The sequence below is a fragment of the Tyto alba genome, unplaced genomic scaffold, assembly GCF_018691265.1.
Source record: "Tyto alba isolate M040663 unplaced genomic scaffold, T.alba_DEE_v4.0 Super-Scaffold_20, whole genome shotgun sequence".
NCBI lineage: Eukaryota > Metazoa > Chordata > Aves > Strigiformes > Tytonidae > Tyto > Tyto alba.
Window position 1 is genome coordinate 3,684,517 of NW_024881283.1, and position 10,133 is coordinate 3,694,649.

The following is a 10,133-nucleotide window of genomic DNA, read 5'->3' on the forward strand; positions in this document are numbered from 1 at the left end:
TAGAGCGATCAGGTCTCCCCTCAGCCTCCTTTTCTCCAGGCTAAATGCCCCCAGTTCCCTCAGATGATCCTCATAAGACTTGTTCTCCAGCACCTCAGTGTCTTTCCTGTAGTGAGGGGCCCAAAACTGAACCCACTCTTCGAGGTGCGGCCTCCCCCGTGCCGAGTACAGGGGATCGATCCCTTCCCTTGCCCTGCTGGCCACACTATTCCTGACACGAGCCAGGATGCCACTGGCCTCCTTGGCCACCTGGGCACGCTGCTGGCTCACCTTCAGCCGGACGTCACCAACACCCCCAGGCCCTTTTCTGCCCAGCAGCTTTCCAGCCGCTCTTCCCCAAGCCTGTAGCGTTGTGTGGGGTGGTTGTGACCCCAGTGCAGGACCCAGCCCTCAGCCTTGTGGAACCTCATACAATTGGCCTTGGCCCATCGCTCCAGCCTGTTCCGACCCCTCTGCAGACCCTTCCTACCCTCGGGCAGAGCAACACTCCCACCCAGCTTGGTGCCATCCACAAACTCACTGAGGGTGCGCTTGATCCCCTCATCCAGGTCACCGGTAAAGTTATGAAACAGAACTGGTCCCGGTACTGAGCCCTGGGGAACACCACTCGTGACCTCCTGCCAGCTGGATTCAACTCCATTCACCACAGCTCTTTGGGCCTGGGCACCAGCCAGTTTTTACCCAGCGAGGAGTACACCCATCCAAGTCACGAGCAGCCAGTTTCTCCAGAATGCTGTGGGAAACGGTGTCAAAGGCTTTATTAAAGTCCAGGTAAACAACATCCACAGCCTTTCCCTCACCCACTAAGCGGGTTACCTTGTCATAGAAGGAGATCAGGTTAGTCAAACAGGACCTGCCTTTCATAAACCCATGCTGACTGGGCCTGATCACCTGCTTATCCTGTACGTGCCGTGTCACAGCTCTCAACATGACCTGCTCCATAACTTTCCCCGGCACCGAGGTCAGGCTGACAGGCCTGTAGTTCCTCGGATCATCCTTCTGGCCCTTCTTGTAGATGGGTGTCACATTTGCTAAACCTCCTGGGTGAGCCAGGACTGCTGACAGATGATGGAAAGTAGCTTGGTGAGCACCTCTGCCAGCTCCCTCAGTACCCCTGAATGGGTCTCATCCGACTCCATAAACCCTTGTGTATCTAAGTGGTATAGCAAGTTGCTAACCATTTCCCATTGGATTATGAGGGCTTCATTCTGCTCCTCATCCCTGTCCTCCAGTTCAGGGGATTTGGTACCCCAAGAACAACCGGTCTTAGATGAAACTGTCCAGGAAGCTGGTCTTCTATGAAGAACATCCTTTTCTATCCTGTTTTTGGTTTGGGTGGAAAGTCAGTGAGACTCATCGTGTTTCCTAGCCTCGGAATAATCTGCTCTCATTTTTTAACCTTCTCCCAGCATTTTTTTTGTTTCCTCTTAGTACTTAGAAGTAACCACTGCACAACAGTGCCTCCCAAAATGAGCAGGTTTTGGGGGCTTATGCCAAAACCATATTCTGCTCCATGCTCACGTCAGTGATGGGGCAGTTGGGCTCTTCCAGTAAAGAGTGAGAAGTCAGGCAGAAAAATTTCAGAGGTTAGCAGACTTCAGAAAAACTTGAGGCAGTTTAGATCTTTTCTGAATGTGAGTAAAGAAGACAGGGAAGGAAGGGTCATGCACTCAGCTCCCAGTCATGATTAGCCCATGCTTTAGCTCAGATTCTGAGTCCAATCCTGCCATACTGCCATGTGGTAGGCCAGGATTTTGGATCAAGTTTTGGCCCAGTATCCCAGGTGAGGATGTATTTCAGCTCTTATTTTAATGTGCTAAAGACTTTATCCTCTGCATGTCAGGTGACCTAATGTATAATAAAATGTAGTAAATGAACTGTCTGTGAACATAACCACTTTGTATGAACAGAAACCTAAAATACCTTAAAAAGCAATCCAAACAGAAAATACTATCCTGCTTTCCTGTGTTTGGCTTCGGTTTTGCTCAAGTCACCTTTGAAAACCTATTTGAGTTTCTTTCATTTTTCATTTTGAGATTATGGGTATATTTGTCTAAACATCTGTGGTAGCTGGTTAACAGGATCAGGCTAGCATTAGACTAGTCTAGACATAGAGAAGATAATCTTTCCCAGCCAAACAATAGCAATAACATTATGCATAAATGCATAAATCCTCCTGTTCAACTTCATTTATCACGCAGACGTGCTATCCCCCCCAAAGCCAGGCAGTTGCACTGTCAATATTGGTTTTCTCTCTGTTGAAAACACAGCCCCACAGTGTTAGCTGCAGAAAGGTAATGATCTCATGTAAGAGAATGGTTAAAGCTACTTACTTCCTGTGTCACTGAGGAAATACAAGAGTTAGACACATCCAGATTCACTTGCAGTTTCTGTTTGGAGCACACTGACACATGAGATCCTGGGTGTCCCATCAAACTAGGATAAAACAGAGAAGAGTTGAGCTCAACTGTTGCAGTTTGCAACTCTCATGCTCTAGGCAGGCTTTGTAGAAAGTTCACAAAGGATGAGCTTCTCTCTGTCCTGCTGGCCTCAACAGAGATCAACTTTGCCAGGTACAATTACATTATTGACATTTAATGATGAGCATTTGCTAATAATAATTAATAAAATGGTGCAAGTCTGGACTGATCCCTCAGCTGGCGTGGCAGTGTCCTGGGTGCCGCACAGGCAGTGCAAGTAGCTGCCTGCCCCCTGGTTGGAGGGTGGTTTGGGTGATGGAAACCATCAGCATTCCTGACTCAGAACTGCACATGGTGCCACGGGGACAAGTGCTCCCTGGGGGACAGGCTCATCCAGAGCCCAGGTCCTCCCAGGGAATGGAGGTTGCTGTCTGAGAACACCAGGAGCACCAGCACTGGTAAGGCCTCAGGGGATGGGTCTGCCTCTCCTTGCTGGCCACACTCTTGCTCATCCAGCCCAGTCCGTGGTTGGCCTTCAACACAGCATGGGCACCAGCTGGACAATGTTCAGCTTGTTGGCCGGAATCCCCAGATCCTTCACTGCAGAGATGCTTCCCAGTTCCTCGGTCCCCAGCCTTCAGCTGGGGTCACCGCTCCAGGAATTCATGTTTCTTGCTGAGCCCACAGGCTCCTCCTGGCCAACCCCTGCAGCTTGCCCATGTCTCTCTGAACAGAAGCCCAGGATATCAGCTGCTCCCGCACAGCTTGGTGCCATCTAGACAATGATGATCTTAAACAGTACTCACCTCCTTCTTCAGCAAGGGAAGGTGTTTTCTATAAGCTCCTGTCAGGTTCTGAGTTACTGTCTTTAATGCTTTTGTCCTACAATCTGTTGGCTGGTGGTTAAATTAGTGTTTCCCATTAATAATAGGCATTTTACAACTTTTAAAGTATTTATTGTAACTTCTGGATTAATTTCACTGGAAAACAGAAGGAAATGGACAATTAACTGTTGCAGTAATTTAATGTGTTAATAGATGTCTTTTTACCTTGTAACCTTTTTTTTGGTGGGTACTTTCTGCTTCCAGATATTAGTTGTCATGAAACATGCAAGAATTTCATATGTTTTGGACTTAATTTTTCCATATAATGTAATCAGTGTTGGCCAAAGGTTCCAATGTTACTATATGAAGAAAGACAAGAGGCAGAGATACAACACTACTGCATGAAATCATCTCCTTGGGACACCAGGGTTTTCATTTTTTTAAATAAGAACATGAACTTTGCAAAAATAAAACAAAATCACAAACAATTTGTGTCACCAAGACTGTATTTTCTTTCTAAAAGTTTCAGCCCAACATTTTGCCCAGCTCAAGGACGAGGAGGTGTTGACATCGCAGCCCTGACCACATGTGTGGAGATCACACAAAGAACTGTCTCCAAGCTCCTGGGGGTTGTTGAGGTGCCATCCCCACACTGCAGTCTGCTCAGACCTTCCTGCCTACTTGGAGTTGCTGGTTTTGGCTTTAAAAGGAGTAAACAGGCTGGAGTGCTTTGTTTTTTCTCCTCTAGACTACAAATCACATTATGCGCTAAGTCATTTTTACAATACATCAGACTTGAGGGTATTTTCCAAATCCTATGATGAGAACAGCTTTAAAAAGCAAGTGAATGACGTCCCCAAAGATTGGCTGAGGATAAAGCATGCACAAAAATTCATTCACCACCTCCCAGTGATAATACAGTGGTGATCAGTGCTCCCAATGAGGCAGCTGTGGGCAAATGGTGACTCCTTAATGACGACCATAAATTTAATTTGATTGCTGGGAATAATTGAGTGTTATGGTCCTCCGCTCATTGCAGTGGATTTGAGCAAATATAATTGAAAGGGACATGTGTTTTTTTCCTCTGCAGTTACTGATTAACCTCCCAGCTGCAGCATTTGAGCATGGTGCTAGCTCTCAGGGAGGACTGACACACCGACCCAGGGATGATGGAGCTCAGCCTCAGGGAGAGCCCACCAGGCTGCGGTGCACAGAGCTCAGGACAGATGTGAAGGGGCACAGCAACGCTCCATGTGCTTCCGAGGGAGGAGAGGCTATCAGTTCATGCTGAGCCTCACTCACCTGGGAGAGAAGGTGTGGATTATTCCTGTCAGCCTGATGCATTATTTCATTTTGAAGATTTTTATCAAAGGTGTCACTGGCTTCTCCAGCTTTGTGTCCTCCCGTGACAGGCTCTTGCTGATAGACCACACAATGTTTCTGAGTGCTGCTGCTGCTCAGCAGTAACTGCAGCACCACCACCATGGTTAGATGTCCTCATACAACCCAGACATCACGATGGATATGGGCAGCCCGTAATAGGTTCTATAGAAAACCTATAGCCTACTAGATGAGAGCCATGGGGACAAGAGATGGGGCTGGGCATTGAGGATGGCAGGCTTGAACCCCATTAGTTTCTGTGCTGCTTTTCCCTGATATTATAAGATCCTTTGCCCTATCTAGACACCTCCTCCTCATCCTGATGTTCACACCCCAAAGCGCTTTCTGTTCAGCTGATGGGTGGAATTCAGGCCCTCTACAGCTGGACAGTGCATGTTGAAATCTGCACAAACTTTGGGAGAAGTATTTCCAAAACCAGCCAGGGGACTGATGCATGCCTTGCACCTTCAAAGGTGACTCAGGTACCTGGAGCTTAACGCTGGGGAGTAACTACAGTTGGCTGCAAAGGGCCGTGGCGAAGACGGTGTCTTTAAATTGCACCTGTATAGAGGAGGAGGAATGTCACTCAGGGTCAAAGAAATCACACCAGGGAGACGGGAGGTAAATGAGGGAGGACCAAGATTATTTGGAGGACCTGGAAATGTTTAATCAGACATTGAGCACAATGAGCTATTCAGCACAATCTCCTCTTGGGGTACACGGTTCTGCTATTTCTTTCATTGCTTCTAGGCCGAAGAGAAAGATTTTGGTCCATTAAGAAAGCATCTTTTGATGCCTGCAAAGACCATTAAGGGATGGGATCAGTTTTGACAGCAGCATATTGCTGCTTTGACAGAAGTTTCTGCAGGTATTTTGCAGCAGAGACTCTCTGCCAGTCACAGAATTGCTGTGGAAGTAAAATTGAGTGTTTTCTTGGATAAACCCTGGTGCCAAGCAGGGACAGAAAGGAGCAACTACAAGCCAGGTACACCTCAATGTCTCTGTGACCCTGAAAAGGATGGCTGGGCTAACTGCTCACCTTGCTAGGACAGCCCAAGCATCTTCTCCGTGCCTGAAACAGAGCTGGCATTTGCAAATAAGTCGTGAGCTCTTTAGAGGTGATATTTTCTCTTCTGGGTCAGGAATGTGTCAGAAGTAAACTATTTGCTCAAAAAATCAATCTATCTTTCAGTATCCCTTAGAAATATGTGACAGTCACAAGGAGGATAAGTGCTACCTCTTCTCTCTACAAGATACTGTGGAGGAGAAAAAAATCCCTACTGCAGCACATGGTTTGCCCTCAACTATATATTGCCTCTGGACTAAAATACAATTAAATTATGACAGGCTTTGATGTATTCCTTTAAATGCAGCTTATTGTCAGTTTTGTTGCATTTCATGACACCTTTATTTTTCATCTAATTCGTGAAACTCCACACTGCAGGTGGGTTCATGTCTGATTTGTATCTTGGTGTGAGTTGAATCACCACTGAGCAAGTCTGCATTCCTGACAAGGGAGTGTAATTTTCACTGTTCATTGAGATAAGAACTGACATAAGAATCTCCTTATGTAAAAAGAAATGTGAAGACCAGGAGTTTGAAGTGGAACATACACAAGAAAAACTACATTGCTCCCTGAAAACCAAACTCCATCATCCTCATTTTTGTTACCCTTTAAAAAATCAAAACAATGACTGGGCAAGCCTCAGTGCATATAAAGCAATGCTGTAGTAATGAGAAACAAATTTAAGAGCTTTTCAACATTGGAGTGTAGAAAAAGCTATTTTCTCTGGACAATTCCATGTGTTAAAGTTCGAAAAATTAAATCTGTAAAATTAAATGTAAATCTGCAAAATTAAATTCTGGAAGTCTGAAAAGCTTGGTAAATTAAGAAAAGCAGATGAAAAAATGACATTACAACACATTCAAATTTAAATGGTAACATTTTTGTGTTTTGCAGTGCCTATGCATTGTGTGAGCTAAAGCCAAAATTCATTCCCATTTTCCAATAATTACTAGATAGAGTTTCTCCAAAGGCAATGTTCACATTACCAGTTGCAAATAATGTTATATTTTCTAAGCTGAAGACATTTTCCTGTAGTTCACATCCTAAATTTTCCAACACACCTTTTTCCTTCCATTGCTATCTTGCAAGTAAGCAGCAAATGATGGGTAATTTTTCCTTTCAACTATGCAATCACAGACAATTTCAAATATTTTGATATTGTCATGGTTCGAGGAATCATTGGTTAAAAGTAAAATTATAGCCTTTCTAATGAAATCATAATTTTTTCAGTGAAAAAAGTAATTAATACACTGCTGAGCACAAGATTCTGCTCTATACGTCAGACACAAAGACATTAACTCTGTAAGCCTACTGACAAGGGCATCCATGTCCCTCTTGCTGGCTGACCTGAGGTAGTATGCCAAGTTACGGCTAGACAAATGCAGAGCCTTCGAGTTGATTCTTCATGCTGAGGCATTGCTGAGGTTCCTGCTGCCGTGGATAACCATGCCGATGTCATCTGTGTCTCCGCAGTGCAAAGAGGAGTGTGAAGAGGCTCCAGAGAGCAAAACCATCGCTGTTTTTAAAGAAGTGAAGGCTGTTTCTTGGGTGGTTTCTACAGGTTCTTTGCTGTCCTGATGGCCGCAGAGAGGTGGGGAGGATACGTGGGGATCTGAGTGCCCCAGTAGCACCCAGGTCTCCCCGTCACCACCCAGTTTGGCTCCTGATGCCCACAGGCAGCCCCACATCTGTGCAACTGATGGGAAAGCCACTGAGCTGTGGGAAGCCTTGCCGGGAACAGCTTCCGCACCTTGATTTCCTTCTTCTCCTTGGTGCCAAAACCTACCTGATGAAAACAAGGTACAGGTGGTTTGTAAGGGAACTGTTCTCATCTAAGAAGCCTTCCTGGCTGTCTCAGAGCCTTTACAACCACAAAACCCAAGTGACAAATAACATCCCCTCTGGTGGGACCTGCTTAGCTGGTGACTTACAAGTAATAGTGAAGCCACGTGTCCTTGATTTAAAAAAAAAAATTATTCTGGTACCAAAATATACAATTTGTCCATTTCCTGAAGCGATAGCATGGTCATGGCATGGGAGTGGAGAGGACCTGAAGTGAAAGCTGGAATAGAAAGTTAAAGAAATATTTTCTTAAAGGGATATCCAAGCAAGGGGTGGAGTGTCTTGTGGTCTGAGGTGCTGAGTAATAAGTCCAAGTGCAATGCAGCCAAGACATCATCCCCATCCAGTTACTCAGGGAGCAAGGCTGAGCAAGGCCATGCATCCGTCTGGACAGGGGTCAGCTGGGACTGAGCCCCAGACACTCAAGCAAGGGCAAGTGTGAGGAGAGTAGATGGGGTCAGCTGAGAGCCCAGGTCATCGGGCAAGCTCACTGTGATGATGCAGATACAAGGTCAAGTCAGGAATTCAGTTCTCAGGTCAGGGTTTGGTTCAGTGGGATCCATAGCGAGGTGCAGGCGTGGCTGTGACTCAGCTGTGTTGTGGTTCAGGCTGGGGACAAGTGTGAGAGTCCCAACTTGAAGGCCACTCCTGAGGGAAGTTGTTCAGCCATCGCTGAAGATTCTAGCTTTCTTCACAACAGCTTTCTTCAAGGTCACCATCTGTGCTCTTGCCAAACTGGTCCAGGCAGCCAAACCCCCAGGAAAGAAGGGCGTTCAAGGCATTGTCACCCTGCTCCTCCACGATCTGCGTCCCTTTGGCTACATGTTCCTCGGCACCTCCGTTTTGCAGAGGGACCCTGTGCCTCAGCCACTTCAGGACAACACAACTGGGTGCACAAATCTCTGCACATCGCTGGAGCCCGGCCCTTGGTGACAGGGCGTGTGATGGGGCAGCTGAGAGCCTGTGTCTGCTCCAGTGCATACTGGCAGTAACAGTCCCTGTGATTAACCGAAGCTGTAGAGCCACAGATCCTCCAAAGGAAATTCAGTAGTTGAATTGGCTTCTACGCCAATGCTCCTGAATGGAAAGTCATTAACGTTTGTAATCGTGAAGTAGTTAAAGTGTCGCAAAAAGGAGAACAGCTTAACTTGTCCGGAAGCCAAACAGCAGCAAAGACAGTCCAAGGGGAGGGCAGAAACTTAATTCTACCATCTGGCAGTGCTACACACCGAGCCTCAGTGCAAAATGGGGAAGTGGCAAGAGATTTCCAGGTAATCAATTGCTTGCTGCTAAATCCTTCCCCCTGGGTGCCCCTGGCTACCACCAAGGCTCCAGTCCTGGCTCCAGTAATGCTTTTATTTGTTCAAGGCTTGATTTTTTGTTGCTGTAAATAGTGGCTCTCCAATGGTGGAAATGCGCTAGCATGGATGTGGTGGCAAAGAACACAGGTGTTAGAGACAACAGTTGTCCTAGGAATAGAGTCCCACTGAGTCCTGTGATGCCAAGGGGGAATTACTCACCTCCTTGTGCTGGAGTATCTGGTTCTGAGTGTCTGAACGGTGACACATTTCAATTAAGGCTTCTGTGTCTTTTACGTGCTTTCCAAAATATTAGTATGTACTCTGCACACTTTAGTTTCCACTGGTTTCCCTTCAGCAAATTGGTTCAGTCTCCTGCTTTTAACTGAAACCCATTATTCATTTATAAAAGGATCTGTTGTGAATTTCTCATTCAGATATTTTTGAAAGCCCAGGTGTTTGGCAGAGGAGTCCAAGGAAATCTTATAATAGATGGGGGAAAAGCAGCACTGTGATCTCCCTAATTTTCAACAACACAGTTATTGCTCATTTTTTATCTTGCACACAGGTCTGGGACAAATGACAAAAAGGCAAGGACAGGCTCCACTTTGTGATTGCCTGTCTCCAGCACTGTCCCAGGGAAACCATGGACATACTTATTCATGCCTTGAAACAGGATGGATGGAAAAGAAAAGGAAGATTAAGTGGATATTTGAAAAAGAAAACCTACAAGAGAAAGAGAAGAAGAAAAAAATGTGTTTAAATCCATCTGTGTGCACATAAAAATTGGAGGGTGTTGTCAGCACTCCATAATCACTGCACAGTGAGTCAGCATGTCCAGAGCCCATCGAGGGAGCAGAAAATCCACTCTGCTGTGGGTTGTCCTGGTGGGCAGCTGAGCACCCCAGCCTCTTGCTCACCCCTCCAGCAGGATGGGGCAGAGCACTGGAGGGGTAAAAGTGTGAAAACTGGTGGGTTGAGATGCAGCCAGCTTAACAGGTGAAGCAAGAGCTGCCTGCAAGGCAGAGCCAGGCGTTCATGCAGCCCTTCCCGTGGCAGGCAGGCATTCGGCCATCCCAGCAGGGCTCCATCGCGCGTACCGGTGACGGGAAGATAAATGGCATCACTCCGATGGCCCCTCTGCCTGCTTCTTTCCCCCAGCTGCTCTTGCAGAGCACGGCATCATATGGTGTGGAATAGCCCTTTGGGCAGTTGGGGTCAGCTGTCCCAGCCGTGCCCCCTCCAGCACCTTGTGCCCCCCCAGCCCCTCGCTGGCGGGGCACAGTGAGAAGCAGAGACCTTG

At 46.7% G+C, this 10,133-nt stretch overlaps 1 pseudogene; it reads right to left on the reverse strand.

Moving 5' to 3' along the window:
* Positions 1 to 4,729, reverse strand: part of LOC122153511 — a 147,693-nt pseudogene extending 142,964 nt beyond the window's left edge.
* Positions 4,730 to 10,133: the final 5,404 nt, after the last annotated feature.